This window comes from Notamacropus eugenii, chromosome 1 (assembly GCF_028372415.1).
Source record: "Notamacropus eugenii isolate mMacEug1 chromosome 1, mMacEug1.pri_v2, whole genome shotgun sequence".
In the NCBI taxonomy this organism is placed as follows: domain Eukaryota; kingdom Metazoa; phylum Chordata; class Mammalia; order Diprotodontia; family Macropodidae; genus Notamacropus; species Notamacropus eugenii.
In genome coordinates this window covers 417,635,994-417,651,471 of record NC_092872.1, presented here as the reverse complement: position 1 = coordinate 417,651,471, position 15,478 = coordinate 417,635,994, and the positions used below count along the sequence as shown (strand labels likewise).

Here is a 15,478-nt window from a genome sequence, read left to right as displayed (position 1 = left end):
ACCCGCACACACACACCTCCTATCCTCACTAGCTTGCACAAGAAGCCTGGGTAAACACCATATGCTTTGCTAATCTAATTACAAAGAAGAAAGCCCAAAAGTTACTTTTTCAGGCTTCAGATAAATATGAAAATAAAGTGGCGAGATATTTTCGTATTGCTTTGTCCGCCCCCAAATGTCTAATAAAATACACCAGGCCTCATCCTTATTCACCAGCCTCCCTCTGCAGCACAAAGGCTTTCACCACACTGGGCTCTGGAAACACAGTCAAGATTCTTTGGCCAGAGAATAAAGGGGACAGTAAATCACAGAGGGGGGAGGGGGGAGGAGGGGGGAGGGTCTTTAGAGGTCATCTAGTCCAATACCTAGATTTTATAAGCCAGAGCAGTGGAATGAACTGCCCAAGGTCCTACAGGTGTGGAACAGGGATTCAGATCCAGGTCCCTGGAGACCCCATGAGGCCTTCTTTTCTACCGTACCAGCCCACCTCAGTCCCGTTAGGAGATAATGATTCATGCTACATGGTCCCCCTTTGGCCTCCCATAACTATTTACTCTTGGAGCATTTAACTTAAAAACCAGCCAACCTTGCACCCCACCCCAAACCCCACCTCTCTAACCTCAAACCCACAAAACAATACAACCTACTGAGAGAATTACTAGGCTGAGAGGTGGTATCCCTGGCCTCTAATCTGGTTCTGCTACCATCTGGGTGCTTTTTAGTTTGGTGAGGGGGAAAAGTCATCTCATCTCTGGGATTCAATTTCTTCCTGGGGAAAACAGATAATGACACCAACTTCTCAACCTTGTAGGATGGCTAAGAGAATTAAGTCTGCTTCACAATAATATAAAGAAAAAAGCACTGAAGTAATCTGAACTCCAATCAACGCAATAATCAATGTTGGTTCAAGAGGACCAGCAGACTAAGATATACCTTCGTCTTCCAGGCAGAAAAGTATGAATGAGATTTTTGAGGCCAGCCTGGCCAATGTGTTGGTTTGTTTTACTTAGCTAGAGTTGTTACAAAAAGTTAAGTGATTTTTTTAAAGCATCAAAAAAAATTTATAAAAAATACAATTATGGGGTCAAGGTATTTTGGCCTTCTGAAATAAAGGGCATTGTAGGTTAGTGGAAAGAACACTGGATTTAGAATCAAGGTCTGGACTCAGAGCCTAAGTATTAGACAAAGGATGATCACCCTGCTTTGAGTCTCAGTTTCCTCATCTTTAAAATAATTCTTGAACTGCTTCCATTAGTAAGGTTAAAATCAGAAAGAAACAGGGCCACTATACATGAGGATCCTTTCTGGCTACATGCTGACTTAGAAAACCACATAGAAATCTTATCTATTTCCTACTATATTTTGTTTTGTTAAATATTTCCCAATAATTTTTTAATCTGGGCATCTTTGGCGACTCTGGCTTCCACCACTAGCCTGAGCTTTTTTTTTTTTTTAAATCTGAAAGCATTATAAAGAGATGTGTTTCAAGTTTTTCATTTGCTTTCCTTTTTTAAAAAAAAAAGTTTATTTTCCCTCCAACTACGTGTTTTCACTTGTTTCTTTAAACACTATTTTATATTTTCCCCAATTACATGTTTTTAATTTGCTTTCATATCAAGCAAGAGAGAAAGATGCTCACCATGATTGTTTGCCACTGTCATGGAAGAGAGATCCAGGGCAGAGACCAAGCGGTAGAGGAATTCCATAGAGTGGTGAGGTCCTTCAGATAGTCCTGGTAGTAGATGACATTATGTTCACTGAATCAAATTATTTAACTCATTATCCATGTAGGAAAAACAAAGTGACTGAAGAATGTCTTTTGTCCAAACTCTCATAGGCAAGTGTGAGTTGGAAAAAATCACAGAGGTTGCCTTTCAATACATTTATCCTGCACGGATACTGCAACCGGCCAATAAGCTGAACCAAGGATCGAACAGAAAGAAGATATGCTGGATTGCCTTTGGGAAGAATTCTGCACACGACCCTGAGCTTCTCCTAGAAACAAAGGCCTGTCTTTTCGACACCAACACGCTACCAAGTTTTATCCTATGAAGTGGTATGGAATACTGGAAAGAGAATTCACTGCCTCTGGGGTCAGAGAACTTGGGCTCAAAGCCAAACTACAGTGCTGATCGCCTATATGACCTCAGTTGAATCACTTAACCTTCCTGGACCTCTGCGAAATGAGGGAGTTGGGCTGGAGGGTGGCCTCTGAGGTACCTTCTAACTCAAGACCCCCACCCCTTCCCCATCCTATTTAGTACCTACTCAGCACCAGTCTCTTCCACCCTCTGCCGGGTCCTTCTAGTGAGGTACAGAAGTGGTATGTAAATGTCTTGCAAATAAATAGCAGGCCCTTACAAAATACTTGATTTTTGGAATGGAAGTATAAGACAAGGGTCCCTTACCCTCAAAGCACGGGCTCACCATCTGGATAAGGAGATAAGATGCAACTGGATCGAAACTTTGAGGAGTAAGATTGATGCAGCTCACCCTGTCTTACTATGCCCTCCCCAGGCATTTCATCCAATCTGCTGGCAATTTTCCTCTAGTTCTCTTGACACTGAACGGACGCCAATGGAGTAGGTAGGTCATCCAACAGCCCATTTCTTTTTTCAGTTATGCATTTTTCTGACGCTATCCCATAATATCAGATTAATGCAATATAGAACATGATGAGTGTAGAGTGAAACCCACCCAATGCTGTAGGGATACAGGAAAAGCACAGGTGGAAGAAGGGCTGTAGTAGTAATGCTAGGTAGTAGTAGCGGCAGTAGGAAATGATAACTATGTAGTGCCTTAAAGTTCACAAAGCACTTTACATATATTATCTCATTACAGTCTCACAACAATGCTGTGAGATAAGTGTTATTATTATCTCCATTTTAAGATGAGGATGCTTGAGGCCAAAATATGCCCAGGGTCACCCAGTCGGTGTCTGAAGTATAACTGGATCTCAGGTCTTCCTGATTCCAAATCATCTAATGACTGACTGAGTTATCTAGTAATGATCTTTTGCAATGGTTTTCTGTATCTGGACCATACAGCTGAAAGCCTGGACCTGTATAAACAATGTGACTGAGCCATCATCAGTTAAGAGTTTGGTAAACTTTTGAAAATACTTGATAAGAAGGTTTTCTGATACCATCCACAATGCAGTCTACACTTTTCACTATCCTACCCAATTCATTTATTCAGTGCTGTCCATGAAGGACCTCCTGTACAGAGGAAGGCTTTTCCAGAATTCTAGTAAGAAAAGCAATATTGTAAAAACACGCTGCACTGAAGAAGAAAATCACTCAGCTTTTACCAAGCCCCCTGTTTCAATATTCCACAAACCTGGATGGATACAATAGCTTCAAAGTAGACCATGGAACAGTCAGCCTCTCTCTGCTCCAAGCCATTCTGTATGCACTACAAAACAACATTTTCTAAAATGCTGCTTTGACCATGACAGTCCCCTGCTCCCACCTGCCTTCAGGATTCAAGCCCAAATTCTTGATCCTGGCAATCCAAGGTCAAACTACCTTCCCAGCTTTACCTCACTCTATCTCCTTTTAAAAACTTTCCCCTGCAGTTGAATTGATCTCTTCTATATTCCACAAACACACAGGCCTGGATCTAAACCTCCCTCTCCCTTACTGCTCTGTTCCAATGCCTCTCCCTTCTTCAAGTGACCACTGTAACTGGCAGCAGCCATATAATTCCTTGAGCAGTGCCTTCACTCATTCATCAACCACTCAGTCAACCAATCACCATTTGGTAAGTATCTCTGAGTAGAGGAATACTCAAATATTTGTCAGTCATACAAATTTAAAAGACAGAAGAATGAACTCTAAGATGCTAATCCAACAACCACCTCACTTTACAAAGGAGGGACCAGAAGCTTAGAAAGGTTAAGTACCAACAAAGTGATACACCAGGAGTTAATGCCAAAAACATCAATAAAAACTTACTAAATTCTCCCATTCATTTTAATTCTTCTATGCAACATGGCCAATGTGAAAATGCCTTTCATAAGAATGTATGTGTGGAACCCATATAAGATTGCACACCGTCTCAGGGAGGAAGGGGAGAAAAATCTAAAACTTATGGAAGTGATTGCAGAAAACTGAAAACAAACAAATTAATAACAATAATACAACTTACAAAAAAAAGAGCACTACAAGAGATTCCAGAACCCAAATCTCCTAACCTCCTTCCTGGTCTTTCCAATTCCCCCGTTCTGCTTCTCTACTAATTTTAGACTGGAAGAGGACAAAATGTATGATCAACACAACAGAAGCATTTGTTTTCCAAGCAGAGATTAAAAATGGATGAATGGGGAACATACAAATACACGGGGTACTGGAGGGCCCACAGTTACCAAATCTTATAGACAAAGGTACTCAACAGTCTACCAAGGAAGGCTCTCCGTCACAGCTTCTGGATTTTTATATCCTTAAAAGTAAATTTTGAGCAAGTCAAGATCGCAGGATCATTGACTTTGAGCCATAAGGAACCTTAGAAGGCATCTAGTCCAATTCTCTCATTTTTACAGATGAGGAAACTGAGGCTGACAGAAGTAAGGTGACTTGCTCAAGGTCACACAACTAATAAGTGGCAGAACAGGGAAACAGTCAAGGTCTGCTGACTCAAGAGATAGTATTCTTTTCTCTTGTTTCGTGCCCCCCAGGGAGAGGCACAATATCCCAAGGAATAGGAGCATCTGAACAAATGCAGGCCATAGCCCTTGTAGCCCAGCAAAAAAAAAAAAACAACTTGTAAATATTACGGTTCTGGGGCTACCTCCCCAGCTTGACTTCTGGTTTAGCGGTGTTGTCCCCAAGATCAGTTTTCCTTTTAGCCTCCTTCCCCCCATCCCCAGTTTGAAGGGAGATGCCTTGCCAGGTTCTGGAAAGACTGTGTCAGTGATAGCTGTGACAAGCACCGGTCTGAGTAAGGCACGTCATGAGTCAGCATGGAGCCTGTATGGAGAGTACAGTGAAAAGAACTTTAGCTGTGGGATCAAGGGACACCTTGGACACTGACTACTTTGGGGACCCTGGGCAAGCCATGTGACTTTTCTAGGTAACAGTTTCCTCATCTGCAAAATGAAGGGGTTATATCAGACGGTCTCTGGAGTTCCTCCTGGCTCTTAGATCTGTTTTCCCAGGATGCCACTCTATTTGGATTGTTATCTTTTTTCAACCTTATGACTCCTAAAGTTACACACACTTGGTAATATTTGAGTAGGACCCTTGGATACCTCCTCCCTACCTTCCCAATAAAGATGGAGGTCAGGAAAGGGTATCGAAAGACAAAGAGTATCCTCCACTTTAGTGCTCAGTGGAAGGTCAGGTATGGACTGAAGCATCCCCTGCAGTGCTGTGAGCTGCCCACAAAGAAACTGAGTGTCTCTTGAGCTCCCCAATTCCTAACCAACCTGACAGTGTGGAAGGGGAAGGCTCTCTGTGTGTGTGGGGAAATGCAGAAATTCAGGGAGGTAATGGGCACTTAAATTAGCAATGGGGAGAAGAAAGATTCTCTTCCAACTCCCTAACCTAAATCATTTGGCAGCCTCTGCCCTTCCCATAAACTGGACCCTTCTACCTTGGTGCCTTTTTTTACACAGCTCCCCATTCCTCTAATGACTTTCCCCTGATTGGCCCCATAACCCCATGTGTTGAAACTCTATCTCCATGCTCTATTTTGTGTTAAGCATTATTTATCTTATCCCCCAACTAGATTATGAGCCCCATGGGAGCAAGGATTCTCATTCATCTCTGTTTCTATTTCCACCCACCATAGTGGTCTATAGACAGTAAGTACTGAATTCAATTCAGCAAACATTTATTAACCATTTTGAGGGAGGCTATTTAAAAAGAAATACAACTGCTACCAAATTATTTCCAAGCCAGGTTTGGACAATTCGCAAACCAAGTAAGTACTCTTGCCTCCCTCTCAGATCTCAGAAGGTCTTACGGCAGAGCGCTTCTTGGCTAGGAAGATTTTCTGCCATCTCCCAAGGGGGTACATAATGTTATTCATTGTTGGACACAAAGATAGAGGAGAGTGGTCATTAGAGCTGGAGGCAACCCAGGCCAGCCATCACCACCATATTCTGGACATTATCTGAAGTGTCATGACCTAAAATGCTATTTGAGGAAATCAGGCCACATGTGGTCATTTGACACGATAATGTATTTTGGGGACAGGAGAAAGAACACGCTTCAGTCATGTAGGGCTGTCCCAGTCACAGAGAAATAAAACTCTGGGCTTTAGACAATAAAATTGAAAATCCATGATCTTATTTAAACTAAAGAGCATCAGAGAAAAAAAGACAACCACCAAACCTTCCCAAACAAAATAAGATAGTTCACTAGGGAGGCTAGCATAGTGGATAGAGTGCTGGACTCAGAAGTCAGGAAGGCCTGGATAAAAATCCTGCTTGTGACACTAATTTTTTGTGACCCTAGGTGAGTCACAACTTCTCCCTGACTCAGTTTCCTCAACTGTAAAATGGGGACAATAATGCCTGAAGCACCTACCTCACATAACTACTGTAAAACTTGAGGAAAAAACCATATGTATGTGGGGGGAAAATAGGAACCACAATCCTTTCAGGGAAATCTGGATGGACTAATCCCTCAGCCACCTGGTGGTCTAATGGTACAAAGTCCCAAACCCCTACTGAAGGAAAAATAAAATATAACTATGCAAGGCCACAGGAAAGCAGATGGTCCCATCCTCTATCCTAATAACTATTGTCCTTAAACAAGAGACACCTGCATTTTTATCTAAATAGGCTCCTTAAACAACTGTAAAAGTATTTGGTCACCTCCCCTTGTCTCCTGCCCTAGAACAGAAATTGTTTTCTTATTTTGATAATAAATCCTGCCAATTGCATTCCAAATACTCCCCTTTGCTCCCATGAACGACTCCCCCCTTTCTGTACTCCCCCTTCCTCTCCCGTAAAATGCTTTACTTACCTATCCTAAGTTGCTGCTAAAGGCCACTGCTGGATTGTTTTCTCTAAGTGTGCTGAAAAGTTCTAAGAAGCAATTGGGAGCCTAGGAGGCTGAAGCTGCTTTCAGGCAGCAGGCCTCCTTAGTATGCTAATACATTTCTCTGCTTTCAGTTTGGCCTTCTATCTTTGACCTGCAATCATGGGACCCCTGCTGGCTGGCATGCCTCTCCCAAGAAATCCTATTCCTCTTAGTGGAGAGAATCCCCAACATGTGCAAAGTGTTTTACAAACTTTAAAATGCTATAGAATATCAGTTGTTATTATTATCACTGAGGGCAAAAATATCACTTTTTTCCTCTTCAAGACCCAGGAGATTTAGGTCCAAGTTGTAGCTTCTCCATTTACTAGCTGTGTCATTTAGATATCAAGACTGGAAAGGAACTCCATTTTCCAGATTAGGAAAACAAGGCCCAGAGAGGTTAAATGCTTGCCCAAGCAAGGTCACATAGGTAATAAGACATCAGGAGTGGGATTTGTCCTCCAGGTCCTCCAACTCCAATGTTCTTTTTACTACTTTACACCACCAAGCTATTTCCCCTTTAAGGGCCTCAATCCTCTCAAGTCAAATGGGCGGGTGGATCTGCCAGTCTCTAAGGTCCCTCTCTGACTGTAAAGTTTGGGTGTCTCTAACATCTCTAGCAATGCCTAGCTGGCACTGGGCCTGGATCATCTACCACTTCACAAAGTTCAAAGTTGGGTTCTACTGACTAGTTAAGGGGGTCTGGCCCTGCCTAGAATGTGGTAATGCTTTTTAGCACTTTAGTTTACAAACTTTCAAAACCGCAAAGGGATTTTATTGCAGCAGCTCTGTTCAAGACTAGGTTGCATAATTTAGGTCAGCAGAAATTTAGTCCTCAATTCCCATCTTTACTGTACCAGACAGTGCTTTGCTTTTCGACCTCAGACAAGAGAAGGGCCGCTTAAGGATCCTCGCCCAGGGGAGCTATTACTGTCTTTATTTTTCATATGGGAACACCAGATAGGCGACTATCTCATCTTTGGTCACAAACGCTGTCATCAGAGATGGACATAACTGTTCTTGACCTATCCCAAGAGCGAGCTACAACGTCTGGTTTCTCCACACTAGGATTCCCCACCAGTCTGCTTCTCTAACCTCCATCTAGCACAATATCCCAAATGGACCATCTCGCTTTGTTCTTGTGGGAGCCAAGACAGAAATTCCAGTCTGCTACCAGCATGCTGCGGGGAGTAGTTTATTAAGCAAACTAGAATAACCAGTAGGCGAACAAAGAACAAACACCCTATTCAAAAACCAAGGGTTAAAAGGTTTGGATGGGAGTGGGGGGGTGGGGGGTTTCAAGTAATACCCATATTCCCATTTTTTAAAGGGTCACGCTGGAAAAGCCCTGGCTTCCTCTCCCTTCCCCCCTCCCCTTCTAACTAAACTTGGGAAATTAACAAGCAGAAGATACAAATGTTTCCCCCCAGGGGCCCACTGGGTCCCGTTGGCTTGGATCTTCATGGGCGTGGTATGAAATATTTAAAGTGGTGACTAAAAATTTTCCATAAAAGCCCATCCAAAGTGTAACAACCTTCCTGCTTCCGAAGCCGGCTTGGTCTCTAGTCATCGTACAGATTTCACATCCTGCTCATCACCCTCCGTTATTTACATTTCATATTTAGGTTGGGTGGGTGGGTGGGAGGGAGTAATTAGTTTTGCTTGTAAACCGTTCATCCCCGTGGCAATACTGACCGAGCCACGGAGCCCATTGGGGGTCTAATAGATTTCGGGGCATTAGACTTCGGGGCGGGGGTGGGGGGCTGGGAGCTGGAAATCAATAAATGGTGACTTGGTCTCTGCACAGCCCCATATGGAAGTAATCAAGCGCAAGGGTGGCAGCTGGGGCCAATAGCAGTCACCTGCAGCTGAGGGACGTGGGGGTTTCGGATGGGTTTTTAATGCTAATTTCCTGCCGAAACAATGAGCTAGAAAGCGCAGAGCAACAGACGAGGCCGGATGAATGAGGACCAAGGCGAACAATAGCTGCACCTGGTGCTAGGAGCAGGGGAACAGAGCCGGCACGCGCCAACAGCCCGGGGCACATCTGTTACCCCGGCCGGCCCAGCCCCCAGCCCCAGCCCCAGCCCCAGCCCGCCGGCTAAGGAAGCCGGGACCGCGGAACATTCACAGCTTGCAGCGCAGCAACAGGTTTCAGCAGAGCCCTGGTCGTCCCTCCCCGCCGAATTCGAGTCTCCTCGCGGGGTCCTTCCCCATCCTGGGCCAGAGCCCGGGGAGGATGCGCGGAGAAGTCGGATCTGAGTTCGAATCCCCGCTCAGCCACCCACGTCGGTTTATTTACTCCCTCCCTTTTTCACACCTCTCCGGGCCTCGGCTGGGAAGCCGCGGCTCTGAGAGAGAGAGAGTGGATAGGGAATCTGATGACCTGGATTTGAATCCTGACCCTTGGTACCCCCGCGACCCTGAGGCCCGACTCCCCTTCACCTCTGTAAAATGAGAGGGTGAAAGGAGTTGGTGTCCGGTCAGGGTACCAAGTGACAGATTTGTGAGATGGCTCTGAGCGCTTAGTATCTTGTGAAACCCGACTCCTCTGGGCCTCAGTTTCCTCTTTTGTGAAACTAAAAGGGTCACCTTAGCTGTCTTCTGACGTCCCTTCTTTGACATCTAAGGCCCCTTCTGGTGCTCAATCTATAATCCTACTAAATGGAACCTAAGCTGGCAGCTTTGTTGTGGAGCAACTAGTCTTGCCTCCCTCTTTTGGGGAGGGAGAAACTGATTTACCATTGGTAGCACACACACGAAAGTGGAGGCCAGGAAGCTTCTCTGATACAAATTTTGGGCTCCAGCCCCTACACCCCAGTACCCCCAAGCCTGGTACTCATTATGATCATAGACTTTTCCATCTAGAAGAGACCCTGGAAATTATCTAGTCCAATTTCCTTATGTTACAGATGAGGAAACTGAGGTACAGAGTGACATATCACACAAGGTAGTAAGTGGCACACCTAAGATCTGAGCCCAGGTCTCCTTTAACTCCAAATCCAGTGTACTTTTGGGTCTATGATCTGTCTCGATACACGTCAGTTTTAAAAGGTATAAAATATATTGTTTTTCCCCTGAAGCCTTTCTGCTGTTCCTATGCTGCTTAGGAGAGAACTGGTCATGGGAAAGGCCATAATTATTGCATCAAAAAATACAAATGGAAGATGTACAGACTTGTTTGGAGCCCCAGCTTCTTTCCCCACCCCACCCCCCACTGTGGCTGAGTATGTCCAGATTCTGTGCTGACACAGAACCCATGCCCTGCCCATCATCTCCCAACTGCTTCAGAATGAAAGGAGACAGGAATGTGACTGGCCCAGACCCCAGACAATAGACAAAGCCCTGCCTTTGCTGGGCGGAACAAAGGGAGTTCACTCTGGCGCCCTTTTTCAAAGTCATCCAGGGTGCGCTTTTCAAGTTTGCATGCACACAGTCTGCCTCACTGGCAGCAGCGCCAAGGATATGAGTGGGGCCCAGCCAGACCACTGGACAATCAGAAGATCCAATACTGTCACAAAAGGATGTTTTTTTGGAATCCACAACCTAACCGCCACTCCTCTTTGTCAGTGACCTTTACTTAAAAAACACACTTAAGTCCTACAACCCTGGAATTTAAGACCTTTCAATCACATCCCGAAGAAACACTCTAGGATTAAGGCTGGCATTATAACCAAAGACATCCTTACTTTAAAACCATGAGAAAAACTAAACAGTTTCCTTATGTCCTTTCTCTCTCTGACTGTGAGGGAGTCCATTTGCTAGACCTGCCTCTGCTCCTAGGCTGGTTGTGTGTCTCTCTCTGACCAAACTTTTTCATCTATACAAGAAGGGGCTGTGCTCTTAACCTCCCAGGTCCCGATCTATACACAGAGTACAAGAAAAGTCCCCAGATCTCTTTTACGCCAGCATATTCGGGCCTCTAAGTATCTTTTCCCCTGACTATGTGATTTTAAGGGCTTTCCATGAGTTGGACCAACTCTCTTTTAACATCCAATTCAAATCCTCCACAGCTGCACACACATAACCTTGTATAAAATTTGTTCAGCTAAAACTCAAAGTATTATTTTATGATGCTCTCCCAAAAAATACAGTTTTACCTTCACCTGGCTTGTTGGTTTTATGGTATTCAAACATAATGCTCAGCTTATCCAGTAATATTAATAATAATAGCAGGCATTTATATAGGGCTTATATTTAAGTACTTTATGTATGTCATCTCACAACATCCCTGTGAAATAGGTGCTATCCCCATTTTACAGATGAGGGAACTGAGGCTGCGACAAGGAAGTAAAGTGACTTGCTCAGAGTCACAGGGCTAAGTAAGCGTCTACAGCAGGATTCAAGCTCAGGATTTCCTGACTTCAAGTCCAACCACTATCCACTGTGTCACCTGCTGCCTCAGGTTACTATTTTCCTCATCTGTAAAGAGTTTGGGTTGAAAGAGATGCTTTCTTCACTGTCTCCTAGCTATGACAGTCTATGTTCTATGGTCACTTCCAGCCCTGACATTTTGTGATGGTAAGACTAGACTGTCCTTTAGTAATATTGTGTCTGCAGAACTGCACAATTCCCTTGCTTCAAAAAAAAAAATCTTCACTTAGGACATCCTCTGGTCATCAATCCAGGACTGCTTCTTCTTTTCTTTAATAGTTTACTTTGTCAGGTCTCACAGGATCCAAGATACAAGAGTGGCATATTTGTAAGGATTTCAACTTGACAGATTTGTTTTCAATTTTCTTACACTGCCTACCAGATCACTAGATTCAAGCCCCAGTCCCTTCCCTTAAAGCATTGGTAGGCTGGGCTACTTTAGTGAAAACATGGCTGGTACCTCTTTCCTTTCTATGTCTATTTCCCAGCTCCATGCCTTTGCTCAGACAGTACCCTTTACAAAGAATGCTCTTTCTCCATCACCAAAAATTCTACCTACACTTCAAGATCCAGCTCTAAACCACTTCCTGTCCCTGGAAGCTGGAAATTATTCTTTCTTCGTTGGGCTCACTTAGCCACTTATTTATTGTGTATTGTGGGTTATCAGTATATGTGTTCTATCCCTCTACTAGAGTATAAGCTCCATCAGGGCAAGAGCTATGTCTTATTTATCTCTGTAGCTTCCTGAGCTCTAGCATGGCCCTCTGTAGCCATCAGGTACTTTATTTATTGACTTGAACTGAATTAAATTCAACTTATCTTCAAATACCAATTCCTGAGGCATGTTTACTCCAAAGGAACATCATGTAAATTAATGACAATTATGTTTCTATGTGTATCCTTCTAGTAGACTCTAAGCTACATGAGAATGAGAGCTATGTCTCATTTATCTTTGTAACGTGTGTGTGTGCGTGTGTGTGTGTGTAAAATATAAACTCTATCCTAAAGTGAAGACCTAGAAACCTCTATGAGGTCATCCCAGTACCCTCAGTAGGGAATAGAGCTCAGGGCCCATATCTGTAAGCTACTTGTTCCAACCTCTGGTGGAGAACCGATAAATAGACTCCTAAGCAGCCCCTGCAGGGCATGATGGTCATGATGATAAAGTTCTGGGCTGACATTTTAATCCAGGGTCTTTTCTATCTAACCTGGAACTAAAATGATGCTGATCAAGGGTCAACAAAAGGACAGGTGGGAAGAATCAATCAATAAAATTTCATTAAATGCCTACTATGTGCCAAGCACTAGAGAGGCCCTGGTTCCTTAAAAAGGATTGCCTAAGAGCTTCCGAAGGACAAAAGGATGGACCAGTGTGTCCCAGGGACTGTACAAAAGCCATAGGGTTCAACATCTGGCTCTGGGGATGACTTTCCAAAGTTTTCACCCTTCAGGTAGGTTCTAGCAGGCTCATTTACATATTCACACCCAGACTGCCCCTCTAATTGTTATCTGCCACAAAAAGCTTGTCTTTGAAACTCACTAAAGGCATGGGAAGAAGTAGGCTGTAGCAATGGAGGCTCTGGGTGGTGGAAGCAGACAGCAGGATTTCTGGGAAAGAAATAATCAAGGCTGTGAGGGAATCTTAGCCCAGGGTCTGGATGGATGTTCTCACCCTAGAAGGATGATGACAATCTTATTGCCATGGATGAACTCTATCCCCTGAATAAACTGTAGTGGATGCTTTTAAAAAAAAACAGGGCCAGAGAATTTTAGAGCCAGAAGGGACCTCAGAGGTCATCCTGACCCCATGCAAGAGAGGCACTTATCTGGTATAAATAAAATAAAATAGTCCTGTATGTGGACAAGCCCCAGATTTAAAAAAGGACCATGTGGGAATCCCACTCTGCTACTTTCTAGCTGGGTAGCAGTGGTCAAGTTACTTCCTCTTTCGGGGTCCCAGCTGTAAATGGATGGGGTTGGACCAGCTGAGCTCTGAGGTTCCCCTCCAGCTCTACAGCCCTGATCCTAGGAATGGAAAATGAAGCACACACATACAAGGAAAGCTGTCTGTGGATTTGTTGCATTATAAAACTACCCAAACTTCCTCCCTGGGAGGCATGTGCTGGTGAGCAGTAAGAGCGGCTCTCTTAGCTTACATGAAACACACAGAAGCAACCATGGACTATCAGAGCAAAATCTAGTCTTAAGAGCAGTTAGGCTGAACAGATACAGTAATAGCAAGGATGGCAGGCTCCTTGTGATTCTATTAGGAATGGCCATGACTCTGCCAGCATGAAGTCTGACAAGGAAAAAAGACCTTCCCCCTGCCACAAAAAAAAAAAAAAAAATGTTTGTCTCACACCCTGGACCATCAAGGTGCTGCTAAAGAAGACAGTCCTTCCTCAGCCATATCACAGAAGGACCTAACCTGGTTCTCTATCTATCTATCTATCTATCTATCTATCTATCTATCTAATCTATCTATCTATCTATCTATCCTTTGTTGAGCAAGATGCCTTTTCTGGACTGCATTTCCAGGGACAAGAATCATGTGTTACTCTTAGATTGTTGCCCCAAGTTTCCAGCTTAGCAAAATGCAGCATTTTTACAGAGATGGATGCTAGAGCTGGCCAGGCAGTGTGGCCAACCCAAAGCTACTCTGTGAAAGCCGAGCAGCCGCCTAGAGGTTGGGCTCCTCTACCAAACCCCCAGAAACACTGCATCATTTCTCATCTAAGACAACCAAGAGCTCCGAGACGTACCCGAGATCCCTGCCTGTCTCAGCATAAAAAGCAGCAGTAAGATGAAAAGTCTCACTTACCCTAGATGCCCAGATGACCACAATCCAGATGCCCAAGAACCCAAATTTATTTGAAATAGGAATAAAATGCTCCTCTTCCCCTGCTCCTGATCTCTGAGCACAGCCTGGGACCAGCCTTCCTCCTCCTTTCATTAGCTGGACATGTGTCAGCTCTCTCACATCTGTGATTTCTCACTGACTAGAGCTGCCTGTCCAATTCCAGGGAAACACAGATGGATCCCAGATGGGAAGGTCCTGCCAAACAGACCAGCTCTTTACCTTGCCAGAATCCCCAGATACACACACATACACATACACACACACGTACACACACATACACCCTCTCCCTCTCCCACTCTCCTCTCCCTCTATGTCTGTTCCTCTCTCTCTCTCTCTCTCTCTCTCTCTCTCTCTCTCTCTTCTTCCTTCCCCCCCCCCCCCCACCCTTTCCATCCCTCCCTGTTACCAGGGCTCCTTGCCAGCTGATGTCACTAAGTACACACCTCCCAGTGGTTCCTGGCCAATCTGACATTAACGTGTTAAATACGCGTAATTTGTTTATGGCTGACAATAACAGCGATGAGATTGTGCAAACTCTCCCCATGATCCCCCAGTGGATGTGCTGAGGGACAAGGGGGCAAAGGCAAATGCTGGGACATTCATTTATCTAGCAGCTCCGATATTCTCTCTCTCATCTTCTTGCTTTCCCTATTGTTACACTAGCTTCTTCAATTACTGGGGCCCCATTCCATGTTCCATGTGACAGAGGCAGTCATTCCAAAGGATGCCTTCCCCCACACACACCTCCCACCCCCACCCCCCCCAAGAAAAACTGGACTTGAACATGAACTCAGAATTGGGGCAAATGTAAACTTGCAAACTCTGGGAGGGAGAAAACAATCTGAGATCTGTGGAAATCACTCACACAGGCTGCCTCTCCACCCTAGATTCAGTAGCACTGCAAAACGGGCATGTGTTTAAAATTAGACAACTGCAAAAAGGCCTGGGAAGCTGTGAAGAGATCAGGCCAGTGAGGAGAACACACACAACTGAGGGTCAGACAGTCAAAGGAGGTGGGCAGGAGAGGGGGTGCAGGTCAGTCACTGTGGGCCTTTCAGAATTAGCATTAGCATGTCAATACTAGCTCCTATCCTGCTATATCGTACATTAGAAACAGGAGAATTAAGCATATCTGGATTTGCAAACTCGATATTATGTTTTTCCCCTATTTGAAATAACTGACTTACTAATATTAACCAACCAAACTGGAAAAATT

At 44.3% G+C, this 15,478-nt stretch overlaps 1 protein-coding gene across 4 annotated transcripts in view; it reads right to left on the bottom strand.

The window, feature by feature from the left end:
- CBFA2T2 (CBFA2/RUNX1 partner transcriptional co-repressor 2) overlaps positions 1-15,478 on the bottom strand; it is a 161,687-nt gene that overhangs the window by 81,078 nt on the left and 65,131 nt on the right. Inside the window, exon 1 of one of the 4 annotated variants that reach the window (XM_072631276.1) lies at positions 14,224-14,534. The exons of the other annotated variants lie outside the window; for them this stretch is intronic. The gene's annotated coding sequence lies outside the window, so the exon portion shown is untranslated. Of the gene's footprint in view, positions 1-14,223; positions 14,535-15,478 lie in introns of those variants that run through there. 4 annotated transcript variants of the gene reach the window in all.